The sequence below is a fragment of the Olea europaea genome, chromosome 9 (assembly GCF_002742605.1).
Source record: "Olea europaea var. sylvestris chromosome 9, O_europaea_v1, whole genome shotgun sequence".
In the NCBI taxonomy this organism is placed as follows: Eukaryota; Viridiplantae; Streptophyta; class Magnoliopsida; order Lamiales; family Oleaceae; genus Olea; species Olea europaea.
In genome coordinates, this window is record NC_036245.1 from 8,431,774 (window position 1) to 8,452,637 (window position 20,864).

Sequence of the window (20,864 nt, forward strand, 5' to 3'; positions counted from 1 at the left end):
GATCTTTGTTGGGCTAAGAAATGAAACAATAAAATGGGTAATTGGGCCAAAAATTTAAAAATTAGAAATGAAATAAATTATTGGGCCAAAAATTTGGATTTAGAAATTGTTAATTTGTTTAAAAAAATTAAAATTAAAATAATTTGATTTATTCAATATAAAAAAAATTAAAAAGATTCAGTTCTTATTCGATTCTTCGGTTCTTGGTCTAGAATCGAACCGTATCTGTCGATTCTCAATTCAGATACCGGTTCGGATATTTAATTTAACAAGAACCGTCGGGTTTAGTTCGGTTCGGTTCGAGAGATTTGTCCAGCCCTATGTGTCACTATTTTCTTAGAACTTGGTGATTTCGTTTGATTGGTAGTAACTTATTTTTTGATTTAATAATGGCAACTGAGAGGGTGATTCACTTCAATCTATTAGTATTAGATCTATAGTAAAAATTACTCATATTTGGAGTACTGTGATGAGGAACTATTTAAATGAAAAAAGTTATAAGATTCTGTTAGTGAAATTGTTGTGAAACCTGAGATAACTGATGCGAATTATGTAACAGATTTAATCAATCAAATACTTTTAATGAGAGTGTCCGTTATGTTCTATTGTTCCTCAACTTTTCATTTCGAAAAAAGCGTTATCTTGTAGGCCTTGAACCCTAAAAATTTGACCAACCAAAAACGTACAAGACAGCATTACGTCAAAAAACTTTTAAAATGATAACCAATGTATGACTGCCTCTTGGAAGGCTAGAAGCTGCCTTGGATCCAACTCATTCTGGTGGATCCCAATTTCAAAATGGAAATCCAATCCTTGTTGGAGTCCACCTCCTACTATAGCCATAAAGTGATATTTGAAATTAAAAGTCCATCTCCGCCTTGTCCTCTTTTTCTCATCTTCGGCTCCAATGGGCAGTGGCTAAGAAAGGGTCCACCAAGTTAAAGCATCACTTGATTACGATAAGTGGATCTCGACTATTAAAGTTGAGCGGAGTATTTTATATGTTTTATATGCAAAAGTACTCCGTTTACATGTCTATGGTAATGATCGGTGTACTTGTATCTTTAAATTTGACCATGTGAAATCATACTAGAAATATGTGTACAAGTTTTTCAAAGATATTTACATACATGATACATCTCATTTCATACATTACTCTGTATGCTCCACCTTATGCTCCACCCTCTTGTTATGGACTACATTGGTGCAATTTTATGATTTCGAGAGAACTATCAATATGCTCAATTCTGCAGTGAAGTCCTGGTAAAGATCAATCCGAGCTTGAGATCGACATAAACTTGTATGGCCAATCACTTTTGTCGCATGTGGCCACTGAAGTTATCTTGATTACTTGTTGACCATTATAATTTATTGAGTGCTGGAGTACAATTTGAAAATCATAAAAGTCCTCATTTTTTTACATGTCTTTCATTCTTAACTGGCTTGTAACTTGTTATGTATACTTGAAATTGTCGTGAATACATGAATTGTCATGTATACTGAATATGCCATGCGTAGTTGAATGTGCATTGCACACAAGAACACCATAATTTACTCACTAAACAAGCGTGCGTTCATTCCGTGAATTGCAAAAAAGACTATATTATATTAATAAAGTTTTGAAAAAAATAAGTCATTAAGAAGAGATTATTTTTAGACAACTATTTTCACGCCATATTTATTATTCTTAGTGGGCACACGTGGAATATTTGAGATATTTTAGTGTTGTGCCAAATTAATTATATTGCTTATTCAAACGTTAACATCTTCTAGATTCTAGAGCTTTCAAAAGAAATAGTCTTCGGATGTTTTTTAAATTTACAAGGTTGCATATTTATATAAATTTTATTAAATAATTATGAAAATCATAATTTGCATTATCTCAAATTTTAAAGACATGCTACGTATCTCCTACGTTAATAAATTACATTAATTTTAAATTATAGATTCCAGAGCTTTCCAAATAATTGATTTCGAAGTGTTTCCCAAATTAACATGGTTACATTTTTATACAAGTTTTGTTAAATAATTTATGAAAATCATATTTTACGTTATTTACGCTATTGGCCAATAGAAGGGGGAAAAAAAGCTTTAAAATGTGAGTTTCATTAAGTAAAATTGTAGTTTACAAGACCTTATGAATTTTATTAAAATATTTTTTAAATAACTTTCTTTCCTTTCTATTTTTAGTTAATCAACTTATGTTAAAATGATCCAATTTGAGTTGCATCAATCGAGTCAACTCTAGTCCTCCAAATGAAAAGGATAAATAGTTTATTTTAAAAATGTATGAAATTGTTTTCAGACAAACATAACATAACATTTATAAAAATAAGGGAAAATTGCAGCCTAAGTATCAAACCTTTCGTTTATTAGCAGACTTTGCCCAAACCTTTGATTTGTGCCACCGTGAGTACCAAACCTTTAAAAAATATGCAGTTCAAGTCCAAAATAACGGTTTCCGTCTGTTTGACCTCAAAATCCGTCAGTTGACCCGAAAATCCATCAGTTGACCTCAGAAATTAAAAATTTAATAATTTGACCACATAAGACAAGGTTAAAATGGTCATTTTACCATTTTAATAAAAAACAATAAAAAAAGAAAAATTGATCATCTCCTCCAACAACCCCAACCCCATCCCCATCCCCCAATCCTACAAAAACGTTGTCTGGTTGACAAATTGAACCAAAAATCAGCCAAAAATCTTATTGATTTCACATAAACGTTATTGGCTTCCACATTTATACAGTGAAAACCTCATTCTCCATGCTTCCTTTCAACTGATCCATTTTGGCATTTTTCGACAACCTGTACCTCCTCACAAAACTCTCTCTATTCCTTTCAATTCTATGCCATTTATCGCCCTTATCTTCCAACTCTATCTTCCTCTCATCACTTATCAGCAGAATTCAATCATCTTCAAGCTCCACCTTCACCTCTTCCTTCCGCAGCCCCCACACGTCAGCCTTGAAAACATGAGTATTGGGAGGTCTCTTGCCAGTTAATCAAAGCATGGGCAAATTATGCGGTCTCGAAATTTGAAGACGATTGGGAGTTGGACCATAAATTGTCGGATAAAACTAGGAGTGGGGGTAGTGATTTACGGGTATGGTCGGACGGTGGTGGCACTACCGGCGGTGGATGGCGGGTGGCATATGGCGAGAATGGTTTTCCCCATTATTGGGTAGGTGGGGATGAGAAGAAATACATACAGAGGCTGTATGTATATGTATATGTATGTGTGTGTGTGTGTGTGTCTATATATATATATATTAGTTTAATTAATTAATTTATATTAAAATAGTAAAATGACCATTTTAGCCTTGTCTTATGTGGTCAAATTATTAAATTTTTAATTTTTGTGGTCAACTGACGGATTTTGGGGTCAACTGACGGATTTTGAGGTCAAACAAACGGAAACCGTCATTTTGGACTTGAGCTGCATATTTTTTAAAGGTTTGGTACTTACGGTGGCACAAATCAAAGGTTTGAGCAAAGTCTGCTAATAAACGAAAGGTTTGGTACTTCTACTACAATTTTCCCTAAAAATAATTCAATGCATCATTTCAAACGTTCCCTACAGGCGTACCGAGTTTCAGTACTACGGTAATAGAATTTTTCATTTTTCATTTTTTATTTTTCATTTTTCATTTTTCATTTTTAATTTTTCATTTTTAATTTTTTAATTTTTAATTTTTAATTTTTAATTTTTAATTTTTAATTTTTAATTTTTAATTTTTAATTTTTTAATTTTTTAATTTTTTAATTTTTAACTAACGATTTCTATAACATCACAAACGAGGTCGCAACAAGTATGTTACTATAAATCAAATTTTAAGGCTAACAATGACAACTAGAAAATAATTTAAAAAATATAAGTGACCGTTGAATTTTTACCCAATATCTTCAGCGACTGTGTGTCAACTGTTATAGCATCTATTTTTTCTATATTTATTATGATTTAATGCTTTCCAAGTCAACTTTTTCGTGTATTCTCAGAGGTTCCTTGCCAACTATCACAGGTTTTACTTTTCTTTATTATAATTCAATGATATTTAATTATCTTTACCAAATATCCTCAGTGCTAGAGATTTCATTATTATAACATTAGAGGTTCCTGGCCAACTATCATAGGTTTTACTTTTCTTTATTATAATTCAATGATATTTAATCATCTTTACCAAATATCCTCAGTGTTAGAGATTTCATTATTATAACATTAGACAGAGACGGATTTACGGGGGTTGGACTAGGCTGTACCCCCCCTCCCATTCAGGCTCAAGAACTTTTTTTTAAGGTATTTTTTTTTGTTAAAAAAATCAGTTTTTTATATGTAAAATTTTTTTTTTCACGTACGGTTTGAAATTTTGTAGCCAAGTCTTGGATCCAATCCTGGATCCGTCCCTACCATTAAACAAACTCGAGTAGCCATGTCCGAGATATGATAAACCTCTTGACCGCTAGCCCAACATCGTCACTTTGGTTTCAAGTAAAGTTTTCGTGACACCTTTTTCAGTGTGAACCTGCAGTTGCATTTTCTATGCCGCGCTTACAAAGTTTTTTAAAGGGAGAGTGAAGAGACGGAGATACCAATCCTTTGAATCTTGATCTTAGTTGTGGAAACAACAATCCTTAACGAAACAAGGCCAAAATGAAGGCACCATTCACCAATCCTTGAACTCCATCTATGCAGTGACCAAGGGCGGACCCAGAGCTTTAGTATATTGGGGTCAAAATTTTAAAAATAATTTTTTAATAAACAACATAATATCAATGAAAATAAGTTAATATATATTTTGATACTTTGAAAACATCGTATAATTACATCGTTATTAATATTATTAAATAAATTTTACTACTTATATAGTTTTATTTATCATTTCACTAGTAAATACTGAGCTAACATTGAGTAAATTAAATTGAATATAGAAATTAAATGAATTGAAATAAAATTCAAGTTTAGTTCAGGAGGGAAATGAGATTCAAATTTAAAGCAAATACAATTCGAAAGTAATTCAAATTGTATTTAATCCGTAACGACTCTAAAAAATTTACGTCATATTTCATGTAAAACTTCCAAATGAAACGATATAAATTATATTGAAAAATTTATCGTGCAAAAATAATAATTAATTGAATTTTTTAAAAGAAAAAATGAGTTAGACGTCTTTTTTGAGACATACGTTTGATACATATTTAACTATTTTCGATATTCGTTTGAACAATTCGATATGAAAACGTTGTAGTTTTCGAAACAAACTTTCACATGACATAGACGATTTGTGAATTCAGATAGCATATGATCGCAGACGAATTTTTAAAGTTAGGATATTATCGAAATTCTCAAAATACTAGTTTCAAGCGACCTACTTTAACATGTCATAACTTCTGTTATAGTTGACCACTTCGCATACCATTAATGAGTGAAAAACTAAGCCATGAGCACTTCGAAATGGTATTAAGAATGCAATATTTTGATTTCATTTGGCATTCCAACGAGTGCATTAAAGTAGATTGTGTAAAAAAAAAAAAAAGGAAAGGGGCAAAATTTTGTGAGGTCATTTGACCCCACATGATCTCATATGGGTCCGCCCTTGGCAGTGACTACTATGGCTCTAATTCATTGGCTATGAAGTCCTGATATTATATATTTATTCATGAACTGGACATGCTTCAAGTTCTAACTTGTGGATCTTGAGATGATTAGAATTTCCAAGACAGCCCATCTAAGGAGGCTTCAAATTTTGAAGTCATCAAATAACTGGATATTATCTGCTTACATGCGAATACATTTGAGATAAGGATTTGACGTCTGAACTTAATTTAAATTCACTTTTTGCTTCTCGTATAAAAAAAAAAAAAAAAAGAAAAAAAAAAAAAAAAAAAAAAAGGTAAATTTATATCTTTTTACATTTTCTGTCAAAAAATGTAAAATGCATTTCCTTTACATCTTTCCATTGGAGAGATTTTCGATCACTTTGAATATTTAAATCACAATTTAGATATAATTTACATAACGTAATCTTGAATGTTTGTTTGACAGGTACATTGAAACTTTTTCCGATTCAACATGACAATACATACAAACTAAATAGTGTCCATTTAACTTTTGAACTATGGAACTATTCTAATCAAGAAACGAACAAATAGACTGAAAATTTGAACAAATTAAAGAGGTTTGTAATTATACGAATCTGGTTGTATATACGACTATGTACATAACAAGAAGCTCCATTTCTGAATATTGCCCAGTTCCCGGAAATATAAAGAAGTTCACAATGGAAGTAATCATGTGCTCAAAACAGGTCATTTAATTGACCACGTTACATGCCTAAGGTGACAAAGATTTGTACCACTTAACTAAAATTTTATTACTTATAAAACATTGGTTCAAGCAAAATGTTTCTATTTTAAATCAAGAATTATAAGACACTTCCATAATTTAGAAACTAATGACACGTTTATGACCCTGATTGAGTAGATCTTGATCAAAATTGATAAAATGTAAAGTTGATAAAAATCGTGAATTTTATGAAATGTATTGTTAAAATTAATTGTTAACTTTAATATAAATTTTTTATAAATGTTTTAGCTAAACCAAACCGTCACTTTTTCCAATCTTATCCAGTGTATCATGTTTTAATAACATGAAGTTTTTTAATTTAATTTCCAAAATCCATTCAATTGAATGCTATACTATCTAATACATTTAAATTGCTTTTGATTGCTAATATTTTTTTTTATGGAAAATGTCTTTTTCCATTCAATTCTTACTTTTGTACTGTTTGATTGATATTTTTTTCATGAAAAACTTTTTCTTACTTTTGTTTACGTGACCATATTTTATTTGGAAAAAAAAAAAGAAATCTTTTTTTCTTTAGGAATATGTTTTTACTTTTCAAGTAATCCACTCTCTCTTTCTCTCTCATCTATTCCATTTCTCTCCCATCTACTTATCAATAAAAAATGGACAAGTATAACATTTTGTAGGTTAAAAAAATCAATCAAGCACATTCAATTGATAATTTCTATGTAAATAATTTTTAGACAATTCAATTACTTAGAATTTATTTTCTTTCCATGTAAATTCTATTCTTACAATCAAACACACCCTCAATTTCAAATGAATACAAAATACAATTTAGTGATTTTGTAAAGGAATTTGAGTTTTGCTTTTGTTCTATATAAAATGCTACTGATTTAAGTGAACGCACCCTGATTCACGTCTTGATGCACAGTTTTAGCAGCCTTTTTATTTTTTATTTTTTGAAGCACACGTTTGAGACCCCATTAATTTTCATTCCATTCGCTTTTCATTTTTCTCACTTCTATTTTAGATCACAAAATCTTCCATAAAATAATATTACACGTAAATCGAAAACTTTTTATTCTTTTTTAACCACCTTTTATTTTTTGAAGTACACATTTGAGACCCTATTAATTTTCATTCCGTTCCATTCCATTTCTCTCACTTCTATTTTAGATCACAAAATCTTCCATAAAATAATATTACACGTAAATCGAAAAATTTTCCTTTTTTTTTTAACCACTCAGTTTTGAAAAAAACACTATTCCACTCCTTTTTATTTCCACAAAATGGGGGCCAAACGAAACTCTTGTAAGAAAATCGTCTAGGTGCCCTCCCACCTAATTCTATCCTACCAGAGAAGAATGGGCCATGCTAACTCTAGTTGTCATTTTTTTTTCTTGTACACAACTACGACTATAAATTATTCCTCTACTCTCTATCTCGATTTCTAATAATTGCAATTTGAAAGATAATAAAACTTTTACACGTAAACTCATATAAAGATAAACAAGTAATAAATTAAGTTCTATACACAATGAATTTAGAGTCGATAAAGTGACCCCCTTCATTCTATTCTCATCTTCTAGTTTCATATTACCAATTCAAAATTTGTTCAGAACCCAGAATCGAAATGTCAAAGTCCTGAATCTTTCTTTCTAATTGGTCAAAATTGGAAAACTAGTGGATTACCATAAATGTCAATAAATAAGGATAGAATGGTAAATTCATGCACATATTTCCATCTCCACATTTTAACCATCGGTTTCCCACATTAATATGTCCGAAAGGATAACCTGTCCTCCATCTCAAAAACTAAAAGAATCTTGAAAAAGAAATACAGAAATGTTATGCCCCTGAATCTGTATATATAGCTGATAGTCTATTCATTTCAATTCTCATAATCCCATATGGCATCCCTGAAAATAACAAAGAAACACCATAAACACCTCAACAACCCTTTCCCTTCAAACCCGAAAACTCTCCCTTGTATTCCTTCTATTCGATTTTCAGTCAGTCCCTTCAGAACAGATCTATGACATTGGAAAGGATTTTCAGTCGAATTGGTCATCCAAAAATGGCGGGTCTCTCTGTATTTTCCATAAGTCTCAGCCTTCAAGATCCATGTGGTCGACCGTCCCAGGACGATCCTTTGTTTCTGCAGCAGTGGCTGAAACAGAGATTGAAGAGAGTAGAGGATCATTTGTTATCAAAGACAGAGATATCCACTTGATATGCAATCATCAAACTATTGATAATATCAGGACCATTGATACATCTGATATCGTTTTGCGTGCAAATAATCAAGATTTTACATCTTTTAGCAATGGACTGGATCAAGAAAAACAGAACAAAGGAATACAGTTACCAGCTCTTCTGATTACTGGGAAGATTTTCTGTGTGAAGAAAAGGAAAAACAGTATACAAAGTTCTGAATTTATAGAAAAACAGCCGTCCACTTATGCTAAGTACTGGATGCTGTTTGATCAGAAAAACAAAAGTCAAATTGGATTCCAAGCGAGACTAGCAAAGCCAAAAGTGGAACATCGGCAGAAGCTTTCTCCAAGAACTTATGGTTACAGAGCCTTCATTTCAAAATTTGGTCGAATTCGGAGACTTCGAGTTGGATGTAGTAGATATTTTTCGAGGAAGAGAGGAATTATAACAGTTTCACCAGTAGAAGAGGAAAACGTAATAATGAAGAATGAAGGTGTTACTGATTTTAATAGGATCTGCATTACATATTCTAGTGAAAAAAGCGAAAAATTCTATGGTTTTGGTGAGCAGTTTTCACATATGGACTTCAAGGGGAAGAGGGTGCCAATATTTGTTCAAGAGCAAGGCATAGGGAGAGGTGATCAACCTATCACATTTGCAGCGAATTTGGTTAGCTACAGGTAAACTATATATAAAATATCTTTAATAGTTGAAGATCAAATCAATCACCACTTTAACATAAGCTTTTGTCTAAATGCAGGGCAGGGGGTGATGAAAGTACAACTTATGCTCCTTCACCTTTTTATATGACATCAAGAATGAGGTCACTTTACCTTGAAGGATACAACTATTCAGTATTTGATCTGACGAAAGATGACAGAGTCCAGATACAGGTATCTAAATCTTCGTCAATACATTATAGGGTCATCATAAGTAGCAGTTGGCATTTGGGATTATAAGCATAATCCAAAACTCCACGATGGCTACCTTAGTATGTCTATTAATATGGTATGATGCCTGGAGGTGTTAAAAGAGTGTGTAGTTCAAAACCTTGATGAGTAAGAATAAAGATACTCCTTCACTCCATTAATCTAATTTTCAAAGTCGGTACAAACGAGGAAAACATGAAACAGAACAAGAGTCCTTGGATCCCAGAGAAAGGAGATAAAAACATATTTCCTGTATATTGAGTTTCCATTCAGATAAGGTTTACTCAAGAACCAAAATTTTCACTCTCTTATTATCTGCAACTATTGGAAATTCTTGTAGACGCATGGAGATTTGGTTGAAGGTAGAATACTGCATGGGAACTCACCTACTGCGCTTATTGAACACTTCACAGAAACCATTGGGAGACCTCAAAAACTTCCCGATTGGATAATATCAGGTGCTGTGGTGGGATTGCAAGGTGGCACTGAAACAGTACGTCATATGTGGAAGCAGCTGCAGGCTCAAGAAACTCCAGTATCGGCATTTTGGTTGCAGGTTGAACAATAACCTATAAGTTAATATAGAAATGGAATTATTTCATTAAGATTTCTTTAATATACTTGAACCTAGAATATATGTATTTACTATATGTCATTTTACATTCTATTTTTACTTTGAAGTTGGGGGATGACATATGATCATGAATACTGGAAATGATTAATGGATCATGGGTAAAAATTTCATCCTATGCTCATTACGCAGGACTGGGTAGGGCAGAGGAAAATAGTTATTGGATCACAACTTTGGTGGAACTGGGAAGTGGATTCAAATAGGTACTCAGGATGGCGGCAATTAATCAAAGATCTAGGTGCACGGGATATTAAAGTGATGACATATTGTAATCCTTGTTTAGCTCTGGTATGCAACTCTACCATTAGTAATTATAATTAATATCAGGTATAATATGTCTGATGACGGTCCTCCGACTCATAAATGCAGATGGACGAAAAGCCTAATGCAAAAAGAAACCTATTTGAGGAGGCGACAAAGTTAGACATCTTAGTGAAGGAGAAAAATGGAGACCCATATATGGTTCCTAATACAGCTTTTGATGTTGGAATGCTGGATCTGACCCATCCAAAGACAGAAAGTTGGTTCAAACAGATTTTGCAAGAAATGGTGGATGATGGAGTCCGGGGATGGATGGCTGATTTCGGTGAAGGCCTGCCAGTTGATGCCTGCCTTTATTCAGGTTGAAGTCAAACTTATGTTGTCACCTCACTTCAGTCTCTAGGTTAAAAAGAAAAATAGAAAAACTAAAAAATAATTCAATTACATATCACAACTTTTTTTCCTCTTCATAAATTTCCCCTGTTTGCTTCCCATAGTAATGTGTACAATTGTTACATCTTGAGAAAAATGCAACTACGACATACTTATAACTGAAACTCTAGTCGAAACATTCAAATCCATTGTGTAACCAAGTTGATTTACAATTTCATAGGTGAAGATCCAATTACGGCCCATAATAGATACCCAGAGCTATGGGCAAAAATAAACAGGGAATTTGTAGAAGAATGGAAAAGTAGTCTCGTGGGTAAGGAGAAGGAAGATCCAGAAGACGGCCTGGTATTCTTCATGAGGGCTGGTTTCAGGAATAGTCCAAAATGGGCGACCCTATTTTGGGAAGGTGATCAAATGGTAAGCTGGCAAGCTAATGATGGGATAAAGAGTGCAGTGGTAGGATTGCTCAGCAGTGGACTTTCAGGGTATGCTTTGAATCATAGTGATATTGGAGGCTACTGTTCTGTGAACTTACCATTTTTTAAGTATCAAAGGAGCGAAGAAATACTCTTGCGGTGGATGGAGCTGAATGCATTCTCCGTTGTCTTCCGGACACATGAAGTAAGTCGAAAGATTGCCCTGTAAAATGTGTAAAAAAAAAATTAACCATCTATTCTAATATCACCATGCAAGGAGCTCGTTTCAGTGCATATTGTATATGTTGTTGTTCAAAGGGTAAAGTGGGAATTCAACTTCAAATCTAATCGTACTTAACAAATAAATAGGCATCTTATCATCATTGTTCATAGAAGTACCTCTGCTTTTTTAATTTTATTATTCTTTGCTTTTTAGTGCCATGAGATTTCACAATTGTTTGCTAATTTCTGACATTTCAATCAGGGAAACAAACCAACTAGCAACAGCCAGTTCTACTCCAACCACAGAACATTATCGCATTTCGCACGCTTTGCCAAGATATACAAAGCTTGGAAGTTTTACAGGATCCAACTAGTTAAGGTAATTTCAGTCTTGGTGGTAAAAACTTGAAGCAATTGGAACTGAAATCTAACCATCTCCGTTAATGTTTATTGTACAGGAGGCCTCTGAAAAGGGCCTACCTGTTTGTCGCCATCTATTCCTCCACTATCCAGAAGATGAATACGTGCATACATTAACGTATCAGCAATTTCTAGTAGGCACAGAGATCCTAGTAGTGCCTGTTCTAGATAAAGGCAAGGAAGTGGTTAGGGCTTATTTTCCAAAAGGAGAAAACTATTCATGGAAGCATGTTTGGACAGGAAAACTATATTCTAAACCAGGTTCTGAGGCTTGGGTGGAAGCTCCAATTGGATACCCAGCCATTTTTGTCAAAGACTCGTCTATAATTGGAGACACCTTTCTGAAAAACCTCAGAGAATACAATGTCCTATAAAGAAGTTGCAACTGAAATGGATGCTGTAGAATGGTTTAGGTTTGTTAACAAAGAGATGTACAGTTTCTCTACATTTCTCATATTCTACCAGGCATTTGTTATTTTTTATGATGATAACCATCATCATACAAGTAGATAAATAATTACAATTGCTTGAATTTCACTAAATTATTATCCTGTTCTATTTGAACATTAATCACTTCTCCAAAAACTAATACGATACGAAAAAAATAACATTATGAAGGGGGAAGGTGAGGGCTGATTGATTTAGATAACAAAGATGACAATTGAAATAAAATCATGTTTCTTGACATAATTTGTCCCATAATTTTTCATTTCCGATATTTAAGAAAAGCAATGCAAAAATAAATAAGGCCTGGCCCCTTCAACCAATTGCAATAGTTATGCACCTTGATGAAGATTTTGTGCTAGCTATAGGTCCTAAATTTGACGGTCAATCTCTTAACATCAGCAACCGATTTTCAAACACTGGCATTGTTCTACCAAGTGAAATCTTAGATAAAAAGTTTTCAAAAATGTTAGATCATATATATGACTTTAATTGTGTTCAAATTAAAAAAGGCAAACATCGATTTCAGATATTTGTCCAACTCTCAGGCAACAAATGCTCAAGCTTCAGCAGGAAAAGAAAGAAAAGAGAATAGGATTGCGAAATTTGGGAAAGAAATTTCACTTGGTTTCAACATCAAACAAATTAACATCTATATACTAAACTTACCAAATAAATTAAATAACCACAAGGAAAATTTCTTGACTTGAGAACTAATAATTATTTCAAGAAAATACAGATATTTCCTGTGTGATCTCCTACATTAGTAACCTAATTTTCTTCAAAAGAATGTATCTCCATGCACAAAAAACCAGAATCATATGCCAATAATAGTACAGAACAATCATATATATTCGAATAATGCACACACTCATATGCCAATAGAGTTTAATTCAGGTGAATAATAAAAAGCCCAGTAAAAATCAATCCCTAGGAATGAAAATCTTAAAACTATACTGTATTAGAAACTTCCCAAATGCAATTCCACCACCGTTTAAAAATATGAAAAAAAAAATCAAATTGCAAATGAGTAAATATTCTGAGATGATCATATCCTTCAAGCACAAAGGACTGCAGTATAATTATTTTATAAGAACTAACCTTGAAGCAGAGATAATAATCCATAGAAAGATACTTATTTGGTAACGCAGTATTGTCATTAAGAGTTCCAAGTTTAACGGATACGAATACTTTTTGTGGGATATTCCATCGACTCTCTCTCTCTCAACGTGACTATTGCGGATAATTGACGCATTTAGTCCTCAACGTTGTTCTTCCTGTGCAAAATGGTCCTCTAACGTTTTATTTATGGTGCTGAGGTTCTAACCTATCACTTTCCTCCATAATCAGTCATGCTGGATGGATTCCAGCCATTTCAGTAAATAATTTTGCTACTATTTTGGTAAATGTGGTGGATATTCAAACACGAATGTTTTCGTTTAGAGGTCAGTAGCTATCGGATTTTCTCATGCACAGTTGGGATGTCCTTTTTGATTAAGTAGCAAAGACCTGCTAAATTAATTGCACTACTATGATAAAGATGCCTATCTCAGAATATACTCTCCTACCGTTGCTTCGCTTATAGGTCAATAGATCTTGCCAAACCCCGTGTAACATCCTTTAGCTCTAGCAATGTAAACAAATGTAGGGAAGTTGCGGGAGATCGAACAAGGCGAGGATGAGAGAAACAAACAAACAAATGGCCTTTACAAGCAAACACGAGAATGTTGTGAATATTGGAATTGTGGGAAACCTGGAATCCATAAGGACTGGTTATGCAAGGAAGTGATAGGTATGGGATCTCATCACCAAAAATGAACCATAAGGGACCAATTAGACATGAGGGACAACATCTAGGGACTAAATGCGCCAATTACCCTGACTATTTGCACATTTATTTGTACATCAAGTCCTTGTGTAGTGGCTCAATTTCATTTTATAGATGACATATTTTTTTCTTTGCATTGACACCTCATTTTTTGTTAGAAGTTTACCCATATTATAGTTGCTTTACATGTTTCTAACATCTACTTATTATCATATTTATGTTAATTGCATTCTGTAATTTCCAATTTTTTCTTCATCAACAAATCTTGTCTTTGATGACTGTTTGTGTCCAAAAATTTTGTTAAGACAGTGTAAAAGAATTAATAGTCCCTCATTTCTAAATAAGCAAAAAAACAAATACAAAGTACAACCAATATTTGCTTTATTATTTTAATAAAAACAAAATATGTTAATTAATGGAAGTGTGAGAATAAGTAAAAAATACAAGAACTTTTAATATAATTAAAATTTGTGTAAATATAACTTTTCTTTTTTTTAATTAATGAGTTCCAGAGCTGGTTATCAATTATTTGATTTAAAGATTTTAAAAATTGTTTCTAAAAATAGAATCATTCTAAATCTTCTTGTTTAAAAAAAAAAAAAAAAAAGGTTGAACCCCAACCTTGAGGGTTCCCACCGTCCCGCCCCTAGAACTTTGTGAGGGAGGTAAATCACGGGGCTAAATCTTCTTGTTTAATTGCATGCATGATTGTAAATGCTAATATTTTAACAATGTCATCTAAACTGGTGTTCTGGTGGAATAAAGGGGATTTGGAGTCCAAGACCTAGGGATGTCAAACGGGCCAAGCGGCTCGTCAAAACCCGGCTCGTGGGAGGCTTGGGCTTGTCATTTGCTGAGCAGGGCTTCAATTCCACGAGCCCACGAGCGGCTGGTTCGTAAAAAAATATTAATTTTTTTTTTTTTAAAAAAAAATGTCCAAAACGAGCAATTTACCAAAAAAAAAAAATTAAAAAAATCACAAGCTCACGAGCTCTGGGCCGAGCCGAGCTCACCCTGAGCAACGAGCCGAGCTAGAGCTCTGCTCGCCACGAGTCCGAGCTGAGCTCGTAGGTTAAAGTCGGCTCGATCCATTGCCATTACTACCAAGACCCTCAAATCCTCCGACTTTTGTTATTATTTAAATATATTATAAATATGAAAATAAAAGTAATAAAAACAGAAGATTTAGCTATTTACGTAGAAGGTGGTTTTAGCCTACCATCAAAAAAAGTTTAAGCATAATCACTATTATTTATATTGTGTGACATAAAAGTGGTCAAGGAAATTATACATTATTCTAAACTAGAAGGTAAAGTTAGTTTGTGTAATTTTTAAGAAGATTTCTGAAATTGTCAAAAACCTCAAAGAAAATATCTGAAATTTGCAATAAATTAAAATTTTAAGCTTTGCCAAACATAAACTAAGAACATCGCCCTTCATCACACCATTGCTTTTTCTGAAAATTAATGTGATTCATCTAAAGTCTAGATGATTTTCAATTCAAGTGACAATAATTACTCCGTGAATAGCATTATTCTTCTCAAAATGTCCATAAAAAATTCTCTTTACCCTAAAAAAATTAGAATAATGCTATTTCTACATGATGATTTACATATTGATGTACAGAATGAAAAGTGATTATTTTTTTTTATTCCCCTAATAATTATCCATCAAAGCTTCGATTCTCGGTATATTGCGAAATCTTCATATGATTAATATATGTTACTGACGAACGGGAACATATTTGTGCTACGTATATATGCAACTTCAAATATGATGACCTTTTCTAGTTATTATGATATCTTGTTGAGTAATGTCGTTTAGCAAAGTTTATGTGGCAATGGGTCATAACTATATTGTTTAATAAAATTGAAGTGTTTTCATATCTTGAACAATGCAGCACTAACCTATAATGTTGCATAGATCGGTGCTAAGCATCAATTATGCTAAATATCATTACTTTATCATTTTAAAACTTAACAAAATGTTATCTTCTTATGAGTGGGGAATGAGGTGAACTTGTGAATATATAAAATAATTGCTTAATCGCTTTGTACTCATCCTATCTATTCATAAATTTAAAATTTTACGTAAAAGTAAAGCAAAATTTAAGCAATGACCTCATTAAACTGATTTTGACTTATTTAATATGATTTTTTTTCCTTTGACAATAAGATCGGACTTTTACAAGAACTAAAATTTTAAGCCTATTATTGACTTGAACAAATTGGCTACGTTCATGGTAACCGGAAAATTTCTGAAATAGTTCTTTATCAACTTCAAGAGTTCGCTTTTATGAAATATCTCGATCAATTTGTTCAATTCAATAATCAGACTAAAAAGTCTGATCTGGATTAATAATTAGAGGCATAATTGGTTCAAAGATGCCCTCTATGTGACTCTTAGAATTTCTTTAAGATACATTTCACATATTGCCTCTTGCATAGAGAGGTCAATTCATTTAAAGGTCTGAAAAGACACACAGTTTTGGATCCAAGATAAACCGATATAGTTGACAGATTAATAGATGAAGGATATGGCCTTATAATTTGTACGTGTTGCTTATTTTAAGTTTCTTTAATTTTCCCTTTAGAAAAAAAAATAAAATAAAAATTGTACACATAATATCTTGTCCATGTGAAATTGTACACATAATATCTTGTCCATGTGTAATTTTAACTTTGACTACGTTAAAAGTAGCTATTAAGCCCCAAAAAGATGAGGATTTCAAATTTTTTTATTAATTTGAAAAAATGGGATAAGTCTTGTGCTCATGGCTACCTTGGCCCATGAGTTCCGTGACCCGAATGGCCAAATCGAGCCTAGATTTCCACATATAAATAGAGCTTAACTCATCCATAGAATTGAGTCAAGCTAGTGTTTCTAAGGGCGAGTTAGCTCTATCCATTGCCACTCCTAGTAAAGATAGGAGTTTCATTTTGAAATGGGGATCCACCAAGCATGAGGTAGATCCAAGGCTGTTTTCAGCCTTTCTACGTGAACGCCATGTAATACGGGGTGTTGGATCTTTGCATGATGCCAAGTAGCATTCTTCATTCATTAGTTAACCTTTTAAAGTTCATGTGTTCGACATTATGCTTTGCGGCTCGTTTTCAGTTGGTAGATTAGGGTCATTTCTAGATATCATTTTGAAGGATTCACGTTGTACTATATGATTCATTTTTTTAAAATGTAAAAGAATAATGCTACTTGCAATCACTCATTATTACAGTCACCCTAAGCGGTATATATGTGGTAATTAGTGATTGATATATGAGACAAGAAAAAATTATTATATTAATACATCAAACCACAAATCGTTACGCAGGACGTTACGTAAAGCAACTACAGCACTGAGTGACTGTGAATAGCATTATTCAATGCAAAATGATGGAACACGGAGTATAATGAATACTCACACTTATTTAGGTCCCTATTTCAATTCGGGTGAAGAACATTCACACTCTCTTTCAGAAATTTTCACAAGGTGGCGAAAAGAATGGGACGAGGTGGCAAAATGGGTATATATCCCCCACAAAATGTTGCACCACAAGTATGAGCTATCCCCGGAGAGAAGGCATTCATTAAGGAACAATTTTATTTACTTGAAATTTGATCTTCTTCTTTTCTTTTTTTACAAGTAAAACTTTGACCCTCCAAGTAAAACTTTGATCCTCTACAGGCTCTTTCGCTTGCGGGTCAAATTCATTTAAGACATTTTACACGTAAAATTTTCATAAACGTTTTGTAGAATTTGAGTTCTAAATTTTCACTCTTTACGACATACGGAATAAAAAGATATTCATAAATAATATACAAATAACCACAATCCATTAATTTGAATAGTATTAGAACTTTATAAACTAATTATTGGATTAAAGATGATAAAAATTTATTTATTTGAATTTTGATTTCAAAATCCAGAATAATCAACTAATTGACTCGTTTTAACTCACTTATCAATGTTTCTATTAAAAATTGGCATCCCCTCCCCTTAATTTTGATAATTTTGTAACTTATATTAGAATTAAATAAAATATGAAACAAAGTTTTCTTCCAAGTGGAACCAAACCTTTTCAACTATTTATCAACCCTAATTCTCTTATCTCTGTATGGACTTCCTCCATTTTGAGATTTTTTTCCTTAAAAAAATTAATAAAATAAAATTCTATTTTTAATCTTTCGATATAATATTTTTTGTTTCTTTTCTTTTGGAATTAAAAGAGCAATTATAAAATCATCCACTAAAACAAAACTTTGTAAATTAATTAAATATTTTATTTTCAGTAATTTGGGTAATTTTCTTCTTTCTTCTTTATTTTCGTTTTATAAATTTTGGACCAAATATGTATTCCTTTGCAACGAGATCCTTCATTTTGATACGACTCGGCCTTTGTCAAATACTTGTATATAGACAACATATTCTTTTTGGTATAAATTGCATATCATTATTAACAATTCTTTTTTGAAAATGCCAACACTTCTTCTATATTGAAAAGAAGCGTGGTTTTTTAAGTCGATATTTTGTTTCTCCATATTATTTTTCCATCAGTACAAATTTTAGAATCCTAATAAATTGAAACGCACTTAGCGAATCTGAATCATAATGAAAATCCAAGATAAAGGAAATAATGAAATTAATCAAACAAGATAAAAAGTCAAGTTTTTATGTGAAAATCCAAGACGGGAAAAAATCATGGACAGCGGAGGAGTATTCACTATAATCAACAATGCACGTGAGTAACGGTGATTTTGGAATGTACCAGTTGTGTTCGAAATGGTGTTAAGAAGGTATAACTACTTTACAGGAAAGGGGGCGATGGAATACACTATTGTGGAGCTGCTTTAAATTATTGTGGAGCTGCTTTAAATTATCCTACATATGACAAAGAACTTTATGCACTTGTTCGAGTTTTGGAGACTTGGCAACATTATCTATAGCCGAAGGAGTTCATAATACACACCGATCACGAGTCACTAAAGCACTTGCGGGGACAAGGTAAATTGAATAAGAGGCATGCACGGTGGATGTAATTCATTGAGACCTTTCCATACGTCATTTGGTATAAACAAGGTAAGGAAAATGTAGTGGCGGATGCGTTGTCGCGAAGGTATGTATTGCTACCTACTCTTGATTCTAAACTACTTGTGTTTGAACATATTAAGGAATTGTATGAAAAAGATGTTGAATTTTCGGATATTTATTTGTCATGCATAAAAGGGGCGGTTGATAGGTTCTTTAGGCATGAGGGGTATTTATTTCGGGAAAATAGGTTATGTGTTCCTAATTGTTATATTCGGGAGTTGTTAGTAAGGGAGGCACATAGTGGTGGATTGATGAGACACTTTGGGGTTCAAAAGACTTTAGATGTATTGAAGGAGCATTTTTATTATCCTAAGATGAAAAGTGATGTTGAGCGAATTTGTAGCCGATGCATAGGTTGTAAAAAGGCTAAATCTAAGGTTTTACCACAATGTTTGTATACATCTTTACCTACACCTAGTGAGCCTTGGGTTGATATCTCGATGAACTTTGTTTTGGGTTTACCTAGGATTAAGAGAGGTCGGAATTCTATTTTTGTGGTTGTAGATAGGTTCAGCAAAATGACACATTTTATACCATGTTACAAAATTGACGATGCCACGAACATTGCTGACTTATTCTTTAAAGAGATTGTGCGTTTACATGGGGTTCCTAGAAGTATCGTGTCGGATCGGGATGTCAAATTTTTGAGTCGCTTTTGGAGAGTTTTGTGGGATGAGTTAGGTACTAAGTAACTATTTTCCACGACTTGTCACCCACAAACGGATGGGCAAACCGAGGTAGTGAATAGGACTATGACACAATTGTTACGCACAATAATCAATAAAAATTTGAAGAGTTGGGAGGAGTGTCTACCATTTGTTGAATTTGCATACAATCAAGTTGTTCACTCTACTACGTCATATTCTCCATTTAAAATTGTATATGGTTTTAATTCACTAACTCCTTTGAATTTAATTCATTTACCTGTGAATGAACGTGGTAGTTTAGATGGCAAAAAGAAGGCGAAATTGATTAAGTCACTCCATGAAAAGATAAAAGCGCAAATTGAAAACAAAAGTAAGTTGGTTGCATCGCAGGCGAACAAAGGTAGGAAGCTCGTGACATTCGAGCCAGGAGATTGGGTTTAGGTACACCTTAGGAAAGAGCAGTTTCCAGAGCAAAGGAAGCCCAAGTTGCAACCGAGGGGCGATGGTCCATTTCAAGTGATTGAAAAGATAAACGACAATACTTACAAGTTGGACCTTCCAGGTGAGTAAAATGTTTCGGCTACTTTTAATGTATTTGATCTCTCTCTGTTAGATGCAAGTCCAGATTCGAGGATGAATCCTTTTGAAGAGGGAGTGGATGATATGATCCAGGAATCGAGCCCGACGAAGGCGAGTGCGAGACGAGATCCGTTGACAGTCGATGACGGGCCAACGATGCGATCAAGGGCAAAGCAAGTAAAACAAGCGATGAGATTGCTCGTTCAAGAAACCATTGATGGAATCATATTCGGGACTCAAAATGGAGCAACTTTCATGTTCGGGTCGAATGCCGAATCAACTTGGATCAATTTGTTATTAAGCGACGAAAGCGGAGGCTGAAGACAACACCATGCGGCTGCACAGGCAAAATCACATATGGCCGCACAAATGCATACCGAAAACCAAAAGTGCAATTTCAGTTGAACCATGCGACCGCATGGATTTACACCATGCGGCCGCAGAGGCCAAAAATTTGGCGAATTTTTCAATTTTGGCAATTTT

The 20,864-nt window shown here is 33.2% G+C and overlaps 1 long non-coding RNA gene and 1 pseudogene across 3 annotated transcripts; one reads left to right on the top strand and one right to left on the bottom strand.

Annotated features, from left to right (window-relative positions):
- Window positions 1-7,880: 7,880 nt before the first annotated feature.
- Window positions 7,881-12,334, top strand: LOC111399563 (annotated as a pseudogene).
- LOC111399566 lies at window positions 8,315-13,449 on the bottom strand. 3 transcript variants are annotated; one of them, XR_002703746.1, is made up of 4 exons: window positions 13,343-13,447; window positions 11,275-11,378; window positions 9,841-10,023; window positions 8,403-8,478 (listed from the first exon to the last, which is right to left on the bottom strand). It is a non-coding gene; the product is annotated as an uncharacterized LOC111399566 (long non-coding RNA). The 3 variants fall into 3 exon arrangements; XR_002703744.1 differs by lacking the exon at window positions 9,841-10,023 and having other exon boundaries at window positions 8,315-8,478; window positions 13,343-13,449; XR_002703745.1 differs by lacking the exons at window positions 9,841-10,023; window positions 13,343-13,447 and adding an exon at window positions 12,582-13,320 and having other exon boundaries at window positions 8,315-8,478.
- Between the last annotated feature and the right edge of the window lie 7,415 nt (window positions 13,450-20,864).